The sequence below is a fragment of the Alexandromys fortis genome, unplaced genomic scaffold (assembly GCF_014885135.2).
Source record: "Alexandromys fortis isolate MF-2015 unplaced genomic scaffold, M_Fortis_MF-2015_v1.1 scaffold_60, whole genome shotgun sequence".
Lineage (NCBI taxonomy): Eukaryota > Metazoa > Chordata > Mammalia > Rodentia > Cricetidae > Alexandromys > Alexandromys fortis.
The window spans coordinates 5,994,877-6,012,910 of NW_026067946.1; the positions used below are offsets into that span (position 1 = coordinate 5,994,877).

Below are 18,034 nucleotides of genomic sequence, written 5' to 3' on the forward strand. Positions count from 1 at the left end.
GGAGGCAGAGGCAGGTGGATCTCTGTGAGTTCGAGGCCAGCCTGGTCTACAAGAGCTAGTTCCAGGACAGGAACCAAAAGCTACGGAGAAACCCTGTCTCGAAAATCAAAAAAAAAAAAAAAAAAAGAAAAGAAAAGAAAATGTCATTTGGGAAGAACCAGCAACACTGACCAACAGACCCATATGGCATATAAGGAATCATACAACCCAAAATGAATTAAGTGTTAGTGTTTGCTCTTTTCTCCTAATCGAAGTGGCTGCAATGTCATTGAATTTATAACACTGTAATGGTGTCACAGACTTACCCTCTTTTTATGTTTGTGTAATAAAATACCTTGACAAAAACAGATAGATAGATAGATAGATAGATAGATAGATAGATAGATAGATGATAGAGCAAAATTAGATTTACTTATTCAATGCTTTTCAATGTTGATGAATATCTCTAGCTGCATTTTCTACATATTGCATATCATGAAAGCTATTGACATGAACGTTATGCAGTGACCACATATGTGGTATACATAGCAGTTTCAGTCATTTCAGGACATTTTATTTCTATGCTTATTATAATCATTCCTGTATCTTGCCAGTATTTATAATTGTTTATATTGACAACTGCATTGGCTAGTACTTTTGCAAAAGGGGAATAAACAACCCGAGTGGAGCTCCCGGCAATTTTGATTTCTTTTTTCAGAGTGTTGGTGGGAATGCTTCAAAAGTTCATCATCAAGCATGGTGGTTTGATTTGAACTACATCTCTACCAAAGCTAACAATCAAACCCCCAAATGACAAACTGAGTCCTGAGTGATATCAGATAAGCCAGGCACACAGAATCAAAGAAAGATCACTCTGCTCAGTGTGAGAGGGAGACACTAGTGTCTGTGGGGAAAATAGAGGGCAAGGCTGTAGAAATAAGCTTAGCTCAATCATCAAGTGGCTGGAGTGATTTTTATGGTGTTTAAATGAGGTAAATACAGGCAATGACCACTCAACATTTCTGGTTAACAATTTGGCACTCATGATGTATTTGAACTTGCCCAGTCATTTCATACCTGACTATTCCCATTGCCAACTCTATTGCTTGCCCAGTGCTCTCATCTCTGATAGGCCAAATTTGATGTCACCTTGTAGGGCAGTGGTGCAGGGCAGAAAAGGAGAGTGTTGCTATTTTTCTGAGACCTGGTTGTGACTCTCATTTTGTAAAACTGCCCAGTGTTTTTATACTGTAGGGTCACTTTGTTCTCCTCTGAATAGCCACTCTCCTTATCCTGCCGCCCACTGTCTATCTCCCAGGGAACACTCAGTGTATTCAACTACCTTCTGCATTTTTGGAGTGTTCAAGAATATCTGGGTCTCATAATCAATGCCAAGCATTCTTTCCCAGGTTCTCTATCCTTAGTTATTCCATGGTGCAATTTCTTCATCAACATTTCTGTTCTGCTTTGCTGTGAGCCTTTCCTGAGTCAATGAAAAAATAATTCAAATTATAGAACCTCTGTGTATGGGTTATTTTTCAGAATTGTCTGATTGTTTCTGATATTAGTATTTAAACTTGGATGTGGAGTAGGTGTGAATACATGGGTTGAACTTTATTTTCTGTCTTTTCCTGCATATTCCATAAGGATGTTTTACTCACGCTAGAAAGTGTTTCCCATTTTTCCTACTCTTTGCCTCTCTTTGACTTCTACTAAACCACGCTTAGCCTTCTGTTTTGCTCTTTTCCTTGTTCTTCTGTCCCTGTTTCATCTCCCTCTTTTTTTTCTGAGCTGCTGGTTTAGCCTATGCCCCTACACAGGCTGTCTTAGTCAAACTCTATTGCTGTGAAGAGACACCATGACTAAAGCAGCTTTTATAAAAGAAAACATTTACTTGGGGCTGGCTTATGTTTCAGAGGCTTAATCCATTATTGTCATGGTCAGAAGCATGGTGGCATGCGGGCAGACATGGTGCTGGAGAGGTTCTACATTTGGATCAGCAGATAGTGGGAAGAGAAAGACACTGGGCCTGGCTTAAGCATTGAAAGCTCAAAGTCCATCTCCAGTGACACTCTACCTCCAACAAGGCCACACCTACTTCAACAAGCCACACCTCCTAACAGTGCCACTTTCTATGAGCCCATGGGGGCCATTTTCATTCAATCCTTCATATAGGCTAAGCATTGCTTTCCTCTGAGCTACACCCCTTACTCATTTTTGCTTTTGAATCATGAGCTGAGGAATGGCAGACTCTTTCTCAACAAGAGCTGGTGGCTCTATCTACACCAACACACATGGAAAGAAAACTATGATGACCTCTACGCTCTAGGCTGGGCTCAGCCTTGGGAACATTCACACCTTTGATTCAGTGATGGGTGGTTTCAGAGAGTAAGAAAAAGACTTTACACGGGCTGAGGCATTTGTCAAATTAATGTCTTAAAGCATCATTCCTATTTCATGGTGAGAATAAGGTTCTAAGGATGAACCAGATTGACCGAAGCTGAATTTTATCAGTGTAAGCCATTATCACAGAAGGGTTTCTGCTGTGTTCAGCCCTCTGTCCTTCCTGGTTAGGTCGTGGAACTCAAGAAGAAATCCAGGCTCTTTATTCTCAGGAATAGATAATAATTATTTTAATACAATCACAGATATTCCAATTCAATTGCTCTATATTTTTAATAATAATTTAAGCCAGCCCATGCATTTCCTCCAAGTGACTTTCATTAGAAATCCTTGTGAACAGACTCAATCATTCTTATCAGATGTTTTTCCATTTCTTGTCTGGGAGCAATCCCCTCTCTTTCCTGATATACGAATAAAGAATGTAACCCTCTAGATGCTTTTCCCCGCTGAGATCAAACACTTAGATGAGACAATCTGTGTATACTTTAAGAGGGAGAAAGAATGGCCCAGGTATATAGCAAATTCCTCTGAAGCCTTGCCCATTTCTGAGCATAGGTGAGATAATATTTATCCCGATTTTATATGCATCTTTGAGGCAGGATTTTTGCATATATGAATACTCAAAGACTCAAAATTGTCAGTTGTAAGTGGGTTGAACCGGGTGGTAAATCGGGGCTACACAGTGAATGCCCCCAATTCCTAGAGATCTTGAAAATAATGAATTAGAAGGGCAGCCATGGGAGAAGGTAGTGTAGAGGATGGTAAACAGAAGGTGGATGCAAAAATCTTTGAGTACTTTAGCAGTAGTTGGACTTTATAGCTTCATAGTTGTATTGGGAGTGGGAAGGAGTGGCCATAAGCAGTGTTCAAGGGTGGGGCTACGGATGGGTGAAAAGCGACACTGAGGACTTAGGCTCTGAAGCCCTGCCTTCCCCTTCAGCATTGTTAGCACATTTATTTTCTCCTAGTAGCACTGAGGAGTAGAGTGAAGGGGACAGGAACCTGAGATGGAACATTAAGTCATGTTCCACGATCACAAAGCTAATATGATCTGACCATGGCGTGAGCTGTGCCTTCCAAGTCCCTAATCAGACACTGCAGAATTTAATAATTTATAGGGCAGGAAAGTATAAAGCCCATTTCGAGAAGGGGGGGTCTGTCTGAAGTGCAGCATGGAGAGAAGCGTTGTAACCCCCTAGTGTTGATTTAAGAGCGGCGGGGCTGCGTCCCCGGCACCCGGCCGCCCGCATGGCTAGCTTATGCCCCGAAATAATTACACGGAAACTGTATTCTTTCAAACACTGCCTGGCCCGGCTAGTTCCAGCTTCTTATTGGCTAGCTCTTACATATTGTTCTAACCCATTTCTAATATTCTGTGAAGCCCACGAGCTGGCTTACCAGGGAGGATCTTAACCTGAGTCTGTCTGGAGCGGGAGAATCATGGCGACTCCATGACTCAGCTTCTTTCTCCCAGAATTCTCTTCTGTATACTCCGCCTACCTAATTTTCTATCCAATAAAATGGGCCAAGGCAGTTTCTTTATTAGTAAGAAATCACTCCCACATCATCCTAGCTCCAAGGAGCACTGATGAGCTCAGCAGAGCTCCGTCCCCATGCTCATTCCATAGGGATCTTTAGGCCAGGACGCGAGGCCTGCGGAGCTCTGCTGCTTTCTTCATGCAGTGCAGAGTTAAATGTGCTGAAAATGATTGAAAAGATGACAGGGAAGGAGAATCTAGGTTTTAATTTTGTATGACATGATAGTCTCTCTCCCTCACCAGAGTTCTCTCTTTCAAACTCAAATCCTATGAATTGCTTTCTTTCTTACCTTCTTAGCTCAGCTGAGAAGCCATAGGCACATGCCTGTACTGGGGAGACTTGCCTTGAGATTTGGAGTTCTGACTCCTCCTTTAGGAAAACATTAGACTCCCTCAAATAAGCAAATGCACAGGCAGTATCTTTGTTATACACAACCTCAATGTTCACTTTCTTCCTTTAGGTAGTGTCTTAGGGTTTCTATTGCTGTGAAGAGACACTATGATCGCAACAACTGTTATAAAGGGAAACATTCAATTGGGGTGGCTTACAGCTCAGAGGTGTAGTCCATTATCATCACGGCTGGAAGCATGGTGACATGTTGGGAGACAGAGTGCTGGAGGAGTAGCTGAGAATTCTGTATCTGGAACGGCAGGCAGCAAGAAGTGACAGTGAGACACACTGGATCTAACTTGGCCATCTGAGACTTCAAAGTCTGCCCCCAGAGACACATTTCCTTCAACGAGGCCACATCTACACCAACAAGGTCACACCTCCTAGTAGTGATACTCCCTATGAGCCTATGGGTGTCATTTTCTTTAAAACCACCACATATAGCTTATCCTAAAATGCTAGATGGTGCTAGGGAAGATACCCATTCCTGCCCCACCTTCCACATTTCTCTTCCAAAGTACTAGTGTGGTTAACCCGGTGTCAATGAGGAATGGTGAAATTACTTTTCTTAATTATTAAATTTGCTTTGATAGCAAGAATAAACATTTTAGGGAAGTGTTATTAGAGAAATTCAAAATAATGGAATTATTTTGAGCTAAAACGTTCTTTGTAGTTGTTGTTGTCATATTTGATAAGGCAATTTGTAAGTTAAACCATGTAAAACTGCCACTCAGAGAAGTCTAAAAGTGGTGAAATCCAGACAGTATATTGCGGTTCAACTTACTGTTTGCATTTGGCATCCTGCACAATTACGAGCTTTGAATATAGGTGTGGTCTCATGGCAATGGCATTTTCCATTTTCCCCTAAACTGTCTGACAGAGGAAAAAAAAACTGGAATATAAATTCTATTTTTCACATTTGTGGGGGCTTAGTCATTGATATCAAATGTTCCTTTGCAAATGAATTCTGCTGTTTTCATCATTGGTCCCATTTGTAGCATATCTTCTTAGTGTGTGGTTTACATCACTTTGTGGGGCAATTGCTTGATGAACTAGCATGAAAAGACAGTCCTTCCCAATGGTGTGGATCAGATCAGTACCATCAAATTTTGAACTGAAAAGTAGCCTTCGCTGATATAGAGTAACTACATTTTATTTTATTTTGTTTTTTTCTTTATTTTTTGTTACTGCTGGGGATAAAATCCAGGCTTTTCTGTATGCTTAGGAGTGTACTATTTCTGCTGGTGGGTATCCCTAGCCTCTAATATGGTGGACATCGGATTGGCGTCACACCTCTTGAACTGTGAGTATAGTTCAAGTGAAATACACTCTTACATATACTCATAGACTCTCTAGAAGTAGATCATATGATTTAGTGGAGGAAAACTTAGTATGATTTTAAAGTGAAAATAACTTCAAAGCAGACATCAGTCCTTGTGTGAACATCCTTCCTTTATTGTAAGAGTTCAGACCTTTCAAAACTCGCACTCCTGTGAAGGAGAAAGGATGAATTCATTTGATTGCATACTAGTCTTTTATTAAGAGCCATCAAATGTCAAATGTTTGAAATCAATGAATTTCGCTTTATTTCTCCATTTTTTCAAGGGCCCAGGGTTGGAAATATTATGTTCAGTGATTAAAAAAAAGAAAGAAAGAAAGAAAGAAAGAAAGAAAGAAAGAAAGAAAGAAAGAAAGAAAGAAAACCAGTCTTTACAATCATCTGGGTATTGATTGCTTCAGTTGAAAAAGGTAAAGCGTTTCCTAGGTTACAGAAAATGAGGCGATAACAAGAAACACCTGCCCTCAAAGGTTGCAGACCCCTGGACACAGCCCTGGGCTCACTCTCAGCATATTGATCAGCACAGAAGTGCTTTCGCCTCTACCCCTGCCTGGCTCCCTAAGGGCTCAGCAGTGGTTCTGTGTTAGGATAACTGCCTCTCTGCTGCAGAAGTAGACATAGTGTGTGTGTGTGTGTGTGTGTGTGTGTGTGTGGTGGATACGTGTATGGTCCATTGGTGCTTAAGTATGCCCACATATGCACACAAAGAGGTCAGAGGAAGGCATCCAATGTTTCACTGTCCCTCTGCCTTTGATTCAGGGCCTCTTAATGACCTGGACACTTGGTGTTTTAGCTGGGCTGGCTTTGGGGGCTCTGTCTGTCTCTGACGTGTAGTGCTGGGGTTACAGATACATGTAGCCGTGCCTGGCTTTTTATATGGGTGCTCATGATTTAAATTCACGTCCTTGGACTCTCATTCTTGTGGGCTTTTATCCAGTGAGCTGTCTCCCCAGGCCGTCTGTATTTTTTAAAATGGGACACAACGTGAAATTCATTTTCCTCATTCTAAAGTCAAGTCCTCTTTTTTCTTTTGCTGAAATCACATTTAGATGTCAAGGGTCTTCTTCATTATTCTTTTCCTCCTCCGTTACTTTTCTTCTTCCTCTTCCCAATTTCTATCTCTGAATTTTTTTCTTTTTCTTTTTTTTTTGTGGTTGAAAAAAAAAATCAGACTCTATTGTTTCTCAAGAGCACTTGGTGGCACAGCTCTCTTTTTCTTCACCACCACAGACTTTGGGCTTCGCAGGATTGGCACTGGCTTTGCGAATAACCACCACGTACAAATCTGGGTGGTCCTTCTTCTCGAGGATCACATACCTGATGCTGCTGAGGGTAGCCCGTATGTTCTTGTTGATGGTGGTCCTCAGGTGAGAAGCGGTTGGTTTTTGCTGACCAGATCTGCGTTTCATAACCACTACAACCCCGTGGGCTCCCCTCACACAGTCTTGTGAATCACCCGATTGTAGCAGACGGAGTTGAGGGCCTTCAGGTTATTGTGCTTGGTACTGTACATCTGCTTATTCCTCTTGATCAGAGAACTGAAGCAGTTCTGAACAACCATCCATTGTAGATGAACAGATGTGGCACTGGCTACTGTCCCTTTGGTGGCCAGAGACAGAAGGAGTTCCATCTTTGATTTTATTGTTTTTTTCCTCTTCAATTTCTTCGCAGTACTTGGTAAGCCAGTTTAGCATATATAATATATTTATAATAAGCTTATATAATAAATGGTGATTCGATTCCATGCTACTTCATTGGCTTTAATTACCATAGCTACTGCTGATATGTCGAGTATAAAGCAACATTACTGTACCGTTAGTAATTAAACAGAAAACATTTAATTAAAAATAGTTAAGTTTCGATGGTAATTTTAAATCTCTTAATTTATTCGTTCTCACTTTAGCTTAATTTTAGGGTTTACTATAACTTTTAATTCAATTTCAAGATTTTAATTTATTTAAAAATTTAATTGGCCCCTCTCCATGTATAGTTTAGAGAAAATATCCACAAGGAAAGGCTAATCAGTTGTCTCAACAAAGAAACAGTGAAAGTAATCAGAAGAAATTTATTTTTTTCTTTGAGCTATGTTTGTCCTTTTAATTCCTCCATCGGTTATTCCTATCAATTCTGTTTCTCTCAGATCGAGCCTCCGTCATGCACAGCACATACATGATCTCTCTGGCTAACCCATGAGCAGACTACAGAGCAACTCTGCAACAGAGGCGGATAGTGAAACCTCAAACCCATCTCGGTCACAGGAGCAATGAAACTCCAAAGTTACAACCTTGTCCCTGGGCATGGGGAAGAGAACTAGCAAAAGAAACAGGAGACGGGTGGTCAGGGAGGACCTTAGTCTTCCTGAGACAAGAGAGCTGCCAATAATTCCGTCAGAGCATAGTGGCTTCTGCCTCTAATCTTAGACAAAGGCAGAGAAAGGTCTCAAAATTATTTACATCATGATAAGTAAGTTAAAACTTTTAAAATTGTGTGAGGCCAGTTCATTTTTTTTTCTGCTCCCCGTACTTTATCTATGTGATACCAGCATGCATTTGGGTCTCTAGGAGTACAGACTTCAGAAGCATCCTGCATCCTGCCTCCTTCTGATATTGCCCATCATTTGTTTGAAATTTTCTTCAGTCTCTCCTCTGAGTTGATTATAATTCTTAGAAGTCTTATCTAAAGGCATAGTGGTGTGGTGGGTGGTGACTGACTCAGCTATTCGGCAGTGCTGACGTCTGTCGGCACAGCCACGTGATGGGTCAGGTCCTTGGCTGAGGACCCGAGTAAGTTACTAGAGAGTCTCCTTTTTGCTTTGTTTGTTTGTTTTTGTTTGTTTGTTTGTTTTTGTGGAGGAGGGGGTCTTATTTGATACAAAGTAGTTATTCAAATGTTCAACATAGTAATAGATGCTTGCTGCCTTGGAAGCTATAGCATTTATCTAAAATTTAAGAAATGTTCTTAACTTTTTGTTACTTTTAAAAGTCTCTGTGCTTTTGGTTGACTATCAAAGGCCAACAAGGTGGAGCCTGTTTACAGTTTACAGCAGATGTTTAGAGGCCATGATCATCATGGTGACAGATAGACAGGCAGGCAGGCAGGCAGGCAGGCAGGCAGACAGACAGGCAGGCTGGGATGGTTCTGGGGCAGCAGCTGAGAACTTACATCTTGAGACAACATCCATGAAGCTGAGAGAGAGGCCAAGAGAGCTAACTGGGAATGACATTGGGTTTTGAAACCCCAAAGCCTACTCACAGTGACACACCTCCTATTACAAGACCACACTTGTTAGTGCAAATAGTTCCAACAACTGGGGACCAAGTTTTCAAGCATAAGAGTTTATGAGGATCATCGTTATTCAACCGGCTGCAGTCTGTCTCTTGACTGCTCCACATTCCAGTACTACCAGCTTGTTCCGGGAGTTCTGCTCTGACAGATTAGAGATCAGACAGCCTGCTTCTCTGCTTTTCATACTGGCTTCACATCAAAGGGACCCAAGGCTTCAGTTTTTCCTCTCTAGTTAACCACACCAGCCAGTAGTGGGTCCTCCAGCCTGGAAGGAGTCAGCCATAGGCACCACTGAAGTGCCTACAGCAGGAATTGGTAGGTAGAGCAGAGGTTCAATGAGTTCAACGCTGATTGCAGGAGAGATAGGTGTTTCCCTTTGCAGATACATTTTTTTTTAATAAGCGGTGACCTCAATATGTCATCTGATAGTTTTGAAAGGATTCTGAAGTACAACAGCTATTCATTAAATTTGAATTTGTGTTTTCCCCTTTTCCATAGCCCCTAATTTTCCTATCAGTCATGCGTCCTAATATCCCGCTATCCCCGGTCACACTGCCCGCTCTGTCAGTTACTGAAACATTCTCACGAAGGAGCAGTTTATTTTTCTGAAGCGATGAAACGTAGATCACAGAGGCAGACTATCGGTGACTTTGCCGGAATGTTCTCCAGTTCAGAACACTTCAGCTTAGGCTTTGAATTATTATTGTTCATTATTTTATGTTCACTGGTAAAGTGCTTCTCAAGTAATTGATTCTGCAAAAAATCATTCTTTACTTGAAACAACTGTCAATTTCTTCATTTGTGTGTGAGATATCTAGTTATATACTCCAGAAAATACATGGAGGGTGAGTGTTAACAATGTTTCTGTGTGGCATTTTATCCATTAATATTTGTACAAAGTGTAATTTTTCTGTAGAAACCTTTTATTGCATTTTGTCATCTCATTTGAAATGATTTATATTTTGTTTCTAAAGAGTTTTTTTTTCGTTTATTACCTATTAAAGACACAATCCTGAGAGTGCATGCAAGAGGTAAGGGTTCTTGTCTTATTCAGTGGGCTGTTTCATTTTCTTTCTTGATTTTCCATTCTCTGTGTAGTCTTGGCTTTCCTGGAACTCACTCTGTAGACAGGCTGGCCTTGAACTCACAGAGATCTGCAAATGTCTCTGCCTCCCGAGCTCTGAGATTAAAGGTGTGCGCTGCTAACTCCTGGCCAGTGGTTTGCTTCTTAAACCCCACAAGCAGGAATGTACACCTCTGCTTCTTGCCCTTAGCCCTGTAGGGAAGACAGTGTCATTTGACACACACTTTCTCTCATTTTGTTCTTCCTGTTTTTTCTTTGTGATACACAATTTTCTTCAGAATCTTTCTACAGTCTTAATTTCTAAAAGAATCATCTGATTTGTAATGTTCCTCTTCTGTCCTCTCACTTTTCAAATGCCTGGTAGAAGTTTGAGAAGCTCTTAGTTGTGTCTCACCTTTTTCACTGACAATCCTAGGTAACGGCCTCTTTACTCTACCACAGGGATCCCATGCTAGGAGAGTTAGCATCTCAGTTCCAGTCCCAGAGGATTTTAACTGAAAAGCTGCTGAATTTCATGTTCTTTCTCTCTCATTCTCTACTTACTACCTACTTTATAAATAGACTAATAAAATGCATCACTGTAAACTTCCTAAGAGACCAAAGAAACTACATTGAGGGACTCCTAGTCTGTAACAATGGCTGTTATTCCTACTTCCAGGAATAGTGGCCATTGTTCCATCTGACCTCCATTAACTTATAGAAAACTTCTGTTGAAAAGTTATGTCTTTCTATTTCTTGACTCCAAAGGCAATTAAGCTGCATGCTATTTGAGAATAGGCCTCCTTTTCTCCAACAAGATTGTACCGGGTGAAAAATAGTAGGATTTCTGAGGGAAGAGAATGAGAAACATGCACTTTTGTTTTTAAACAGTAAAGTAGTTTAAAATCCAGCTGTCGAAATTAGAGATACAGCTCAATCATCTCACAGAGATACTCTCAATCTTAGGCTTGCCAGGTTCTCTTAGTATTGTAGAGAAGTCATCACAGTGTGAAGAATTGGGCTATTGTTGGTTTAAGTGGATGAAATTCTTATTAGTTGTTCAATGTAATTATAGTATTATGTGTTATGTATGCCCAAATTACATACTGTAGTTCGAGGGTGCTTGTTTGTTCCCAGCTGCTCAGCCCCAAAATAATAACACAGGAACCATGTTATTTGTTTGGCCAATAGCGTAAGCATATTTCTAGCTAACTCTTATTTAGCCAGATGGTAAACTAACCCATCTCCATTAATCTGTGTATTGCCATGTGGGTGTGGCTTACTGGGTAAAGTTCTGGCATCTGTCTCTGGCAGGCCTATATAGTGTCTCACTGACTACACCTTCTTTCTCCCAGCATTCAGTTTAATTTTCCCCACCTAACTCTACTCTATCCTATCACAGGCCAAGGCAGATTCTTTATTCATTAACCAATCATCTTCACAGCATACAAAGGAGGAATACCATATCACCCATATACTCTTGAATGAACTGAGAACTCTTGAATACCTTCAGAGGTACTGACAGTATTGCATTTAAAATGGTTAACTGAGAAACCCATATGGATTAAACAATGGCTTTTAGCAGAAGACAGACTGCAGGCTTTAGAACAGGGAGCAATTAGATGTTTGCCATATGGAAGAATCAACCAATCCTTGAAATTCTCCTTTATTTGTTGTTAAAAAGAAGTCTGGAAAATGGAGACTGGTGACAGATCTAAGAGCTGTCAACAAGGTTATTAAACCTATGGACACTCTACAATCTGGAATTCCTCTGCCTTCTCTATTATCCAAAGGATGACCTCTTATAGTTATTGATTTAAAAGATTGTTTCTTCACTATATCTTTACAATAAAAGGACAAGGAAAAATTTGCTCTTATAGTGCCTACTTTTAATAATTCTCAGCCTACTAGGAGATAACAGTGGACTATCCTCCCACAGGGAATGCTCAATTGCCCCACCCTGTGCCAATACTTTGTAAGTCAACCATTGGAAATAATATGTAAGCAATTTCTTAAGTCTATGATTAACCATTACGTGGATGGACATTTTGTTATTGGACTCAAATGCAGATACTTTAGAAAGAATATTTGAAGAAATAAAGAAAGTTTTGCCTAAATGTGTTGAAATAGGAGCGGCAGGGCTGCGTCCCCAGCACCCCGGCCACCTGCTAGCTTATGCCCCGAAATAACAACATACAAACTATATTCATTTAAAGACTGCTTGGCCCATTTCTATCTAGCCTCTTCTAGGCTAATTCTCACATATTAATTTAGCCCATTTCTAATAATGTATGTAAGCACCGGGTGCACTTACCGGGAAGATTCCAGCCTACGTCAATCCTGGGTCTGAGCTGCCTGGGAGAGCTGAGCCTGGTGTCTCTGCTCCAGAGAGCAGAGCTGTCGAGTCTCTCCAGGAGCAGAGCAGAGTCTGACCTCACTTCCTCTTCCTCCCAGCATCCTATTCTGTTTACTCTTCCCACCTATGTTTTAACATATCAGGGCAATCAGTTTCTTTATTTAATTAACCAATGACCTTCCTCCATCATAAATGGGGATTATAAATTGCTCCTGAATAAATACAAAGAGAAGATTCTGTCAATTACCTAGGTTACAAAATAGGTTTACAGAAAATTAGAACACAAAAGGTACAAATTAGGAAAGACTGATTGCGGACTCTTAATGACTTTCAAAGATTGTTAGGAGATATTTCCAGTCTATGATTGGTTGTTGAGATAACACCTGATCTAATAATTCATTTAAACAAAACCTTAGATGGTGACAAAAGACTTAAATAATCCCAGGAAATTAACAGCTGAACAGGAAAAAGAATTAATGGTCATTGAGGAGAAATTATAGGAGGCACGTACTGTAGAAAGTAACCCAAAGGGTACACAAAGGAATGCGATCTGGCAGAAGGATGTGTTCCACTTTTCAGAATTTGGAAAATTAAAACATGTAGACCACACCATTACACTTATTCAGGTTTTTCAATGGGAAACTGCCTTAAGCATAGAAAAGGCTGATTCATTAATCGTACATTTATTAGAAGTTATGGACATCATGGGTATTCCTGCACAAATAAAGATTGACAATGGTCCAACATATGTATCTAAGGAAATAAAACAACTTTTTGCTTATTATAATATAAAAATATTACAGGTATACCAAACAATCCTACCGGTCAGGCAGTTATAGAAAGATCACATAGAACTGTAAAGGATATGTTAAACAAACTGAAAGGGATAGAGAATAACCCCAGAAATAGATTGCATAATTCTTTATTAAACTTGAATTTTCTTAACGTTAATGAGAAAGGAACAGCAGCAGTGAAGAGATGTTGGATAATAAAAAATAACCTTCTGAATTAAATCAGCTGGTATATATCAAGGATGTGTTGACCTCACAATGGAAACCAGGAGATGTGTTATGTTGGGGAAAGGGTTTTGATCTTGTTTCCACAGGGAAAGAAAAACTATGGACACCATCTCTACTGCATCTGTATGTTCTGCAGAACAAATATCCAATCTTTTCCTGTGTTCCTTCTTCCTTCATGATCTTTACCACAACTTCTAAATTGTTTTTGTGTTTCTTGGCTCATCTCCGAGTATCAACACTTCCTGGAAGTAGATGGATGTCTCTACTTCTGGGAGCTCCTACATCCTTCCAGATCCTCTGCACTGATGTTACCATGACACACTTTCCTTAGCTGTCTTACTGCTAGAATGACCATAAGCTAAGTGTACATAATGGTTAGTTACTTAAAGAGTCTTAGTGAACTCACCAAGATCGGCTTCTTCCAGATCACTGGATTATTGCTTTTATTCCTGGTCTTGAGGCATTCTGCTCTGAGGGGAACCTGGCACCTCAGTACTCCCATCTTTCTACTCTCTGCTTCTAAGGTAGGAATACCAGCATTTCCAGGTTCCAGATTCACTCAGTCACTGCAATAGACTGTTTACCTATAGAGTATAAGTTATTCTAAAATATACAGAAGATGAAGAAAGTTAAGGTGTGTATGGTCAGAAAAAAACACTTATTATATCTTTCACTGTTTGTTTTTTTTTTTTTTTTTTGAGATAGGGTTTCTCTGTAGCTTTGGGACCTGTCTTGGAACTAGCTCTTGTAGAAGTCTGGCTTCGAACTCACAGAGATCCACCTGCCTCTGCCTCCTGAGTGCTGGGATTAAAGGGGTGTGTTACTACTGCCCAGCCACTTATTTTCTTAATAGTGAATGCATGTATACTAATTAATGTGTTAAAGATCCATGAAATCTAGAACATCCCCATCAAGCCAGAAAACTTTCTGATTTGACTATCTAAAGATTGCCCTGATAGCTCTGCCATCTTTAATGTCCATTCAGTTACACCCATTTGCCACATAATCATTAGCTACCTTCTTTTTTTTTTGGTATTTAATACAGTTTTATTATTATGAGTCTGAATACTAAATCCACTTCAATTTCTTTTTTTTAATTAATTTATTTATTTATTAAAGATTTCTGCCTCCTGCCCACCACTGCCTCCTATTTCCCTCCCCCTCCCCCAATCAAGTCTCCCTCCCTAGTGAGCCCAAAGAGCAATCAGGGTTTCCTGCCCTGTGGGAAGTCCAAGGACCACCCACCTCCACAGGTCTAGTAAGGTGAGCATCCAAACTGCCTAGGCTCCCACAAAGCCAGTACTACCTTCTGAGTGACAAGACTACTGGGTGCCAGCAGTGTGACTGCATCGTGTTCCCTGTTTCCAAAGAGCTCAGAGGTCTAAAGAAAAAGGGTTGTTTCTTTCTTTTCAGAGGACTGGAATCTAATTAAAACGCTTCTGATAATATTAGTTTTGAGAAGTGTTTTCTGTTTTTTCTACAGAAGAGTTACTTTGTAAATAGTTTTTAGATAAGTGAAACAAAAAGCTAATTTTTTTTGTTAAAAAATTAAGGTCACCCAACAACCAAATACCCACTATAATATATTCAGTTTCATGACATGAGGGTAAAAATTGTACCCTACTGATCAATGTAAAAATACTCTAAAATAGAGGGACTGCTACCACAAGGGACATTTGAATTCCTTTCTCGCTTGGTTGTTTGTTAATAGCTTCATATTTCACATGGTACTAGAGGATATTACAGTGGTGACATTTAATGAATCTGAGAAAACAATAAATATAATTAATAATCTATTCATGGAAATCATGATAAAACACAAGGAAAATAAAATCTGATTATAGTAGTATCAGAAATTAAAATGGCATGGCATGAAAACAGTGACAAATGAAAGCAAAATAATTGATTGTTGTCTTTCTTATTTCTTACTTTAGAATGTTTAAATCTGTGTAAAATTTTTGTTAAATGTAGTTTAAGAATATATATATATATATATATATATATATACATAATCTATACACACACACAAACACACACACATATATATAAAATGTTCTCAGCTAAAAAGTTTAGCTTTCATTTATCAAATCCCAGATTAAAAATATTTTATGACCCTTTCTATTGGTAAGTTTCCAAATGTTTGAAGAACTTGTATTTAGGAAATAATCTTAGACTGTGCCCTTACATTCATAGTAATTTACTTTTATTTGATCTGAAAGAGTGTCATGTATATGAATGCATTCTGATCAACGTGCATACAATCCTGACTGGTGTTTGGAAACCTTGAACGTGGCTTAATTCTTATGTCTTGAAACAAGATTTATAGGTCTCTCTAGTTCTAATTCTCCACTTCTTATAAACCACTTTTATTAAACTACAGGAAGGAGGAGGGCAAGGGAGGGCACTGGGAACAAGGGAGGGCATGGGGTGGAAGAGTTTTGAATGGAGGTTATGGACATGATTCTGTGCTCCAAGTGTTTCCTTAGTCACTGTTCAACAAGCCCTCAAGAAGGACATTGTGTTGCTTTGGCAAAAAATTGCAGACTGATGTCTCCATGTGAATACTGTTCTTTGTAATGCGCCCTGACGGTCAGTTAAAGGTATCTGGGTTTCTTAAGAGAGTGTTTGATTTGGAGCCAGAGGAGGCATGGGAGGCAGTGGGACTTGCCACCTCTTCTGTAAGGGCTTGAAAGGAGCTTGGTTCCCAGGATTTTCAAGTATGAGTTGCCTGCAAGAGATTTCCTGAACGAATTCAAATGAACTCTGTCAAAGGAACTGGGCATCGTGGATCTATTAACAGAAAACTGCACGGTTGCGCAGTGACTTGGGTAGATTGATGTATAAAAGAAAGTGAAAAGAATCACGTGTGTGTCTGAGAAAAAGAGTGTTACACAGTGCTTTGGTTTGTGCTGTGGTGTCAGCTGAAATTAGGTTTTGTATTACCTCGTATGCTAAGAAGCCTCCAGAGAGGCTCTGGGGTATCTCGTTAAGAAGCAAGATCTCACAGGGATGTGCAGAAGGACACACAGCAAACTATTATCACTAATTATCTTGCCAAGAGTGGTCATAAGAATACAAATTGGTAGAGTTGATGACGGCATGATAAATTTAAGCTTTTTTTATTTATGCATTTTTAGTAGTCACATATCAAAACAATTAATCAAACATTAAGAATAGTTTAACAGGAAGGTTTTATTTTCTTCCAAGACCTTTAACTATTAAGTCTATGATATGAAACTTCAACACATGTTCAATGGCATGTTAAAATGTATAGACATATGATCACAATGAAAAAAATCATATCAACAGTCATCTTCTCTGTAAGGGAAATAGAGAGGCTTCCGAGCACATACAACAATCATTCTCTCTGTAAGAAGACAGAGCCATCCCCAAGTGCATACAACCCTCATCCTCCCTGTAAGCGGAACAGAGTGGTCTCCAAGTGTACACAATTGTCATCTTCTCTATAAAAGAACAGAGTGGTCTTCAAGTGTACATAATAGTCATTTTCTCTATAAAAGAACAGAGTGATATCCAAGTGTACACAATAGTCATCTTCTCTATAAAAGAACAGAGTGGTCTCCAAGTGCTTGCCTTCCAATGAGTTCTGGTGCTTTTTAATTTTCTTTTTGGTTGTTACTATGTCTAAGACCATGGTGAAGGGAGCAGGAAATAATGCTTGCTTCCATTTCAGGAGGAAAAGATTCTGAAGATGGAAAATTGCCTAGAGAATACTTGGGTAAATTTTGGAATTGTTATATGATGCACTGAAAGAGATGGATTAATTCTAGAATGATTCTGCGAGAAGTTGTATAATGTTAAAAGAACAAAAGAAAAATGAACAAGTTGCAGATACTATAAATATTTGCCTGTAGTGGTAGGAATACTTGTACTATCAGGAATTTTGTCCATACAAGTAATTTCACTTGCTTTAATTGTATTGTGAAGTTTAACATACAGAAAAGGATAATATATACCCCCCTACACCACATACTTAAATTACAAAATCTGGTGTGCTCACCCAGTTCTCTAGAACCCTCCAAGGTCTGCATTATGTTTTCCTCCAAGATAGTTGTTCCTGTTCTGCCCTCCTCTTCAGGTAACCAACATCTGTCTTTTGCCTAACTCACTCCTTTGCTTTTAAAATGTTTTACTTTTTGTATATTCATTCTAAACAATATATTTATTGGTTGGTCTGGAAAAATCACACAGTGTATCAGAATCTGTTTCTTTCAGGTAAAGAGTTTCAGGAAAACATAAAATGAACAGTCTGGTTCATTGGATTCAAACTTCACAGTTCTGCCAGCCCTTCCAGTCTGGTAGCGCCCTGAGTCCTGGAAAGCAGGACTCAGACAACAGGGCATCTAGCAGAACTGACGTTCTACAGAAATGCAGCCAGAAATATGAACTACTTTATCTTTCCTTCATGATTGCTATGGCTTGCTTTGGAAGTCTTAAATTTAGCTAGGACAGAGAACAGTTTTATGAGAAGAAATTAGAGAGTTGCTTCAGAATTCATGGAATCCATAGGTAGCAGGAGTTCATCAATAGAGAGTCAAGGTCAGCAAAGAAGATATGAGTCATGGCCAGCTTTGCCTAGGAATCTGTCTTCTGGTACCTAGATCTAGTTGCTTAGTGTTAGAAGACATTGCTGGCTGGTG

General features: G+C 39.6%; 1 protein-coding gene and 1 pseudogene across 1 annotated transcript in view; both read right to left on the reverse strand.

Annotated features, from left to right (window-relative positions):
- The window catches only part of LOC126505971 (dmX-like protein 1), a 1,144,103-nt gene that overhangs the window by 565,529 nt on the left and 560,540 nt on the right, over window positions 1–18,034 (reverse strand). The window lies entirely within an intron of this gene.
- LOC126505986 (60S ribosomal protein L28-like) lies at window positions 6,825–7,280 on the reverse strand (annotated as a pseudogene).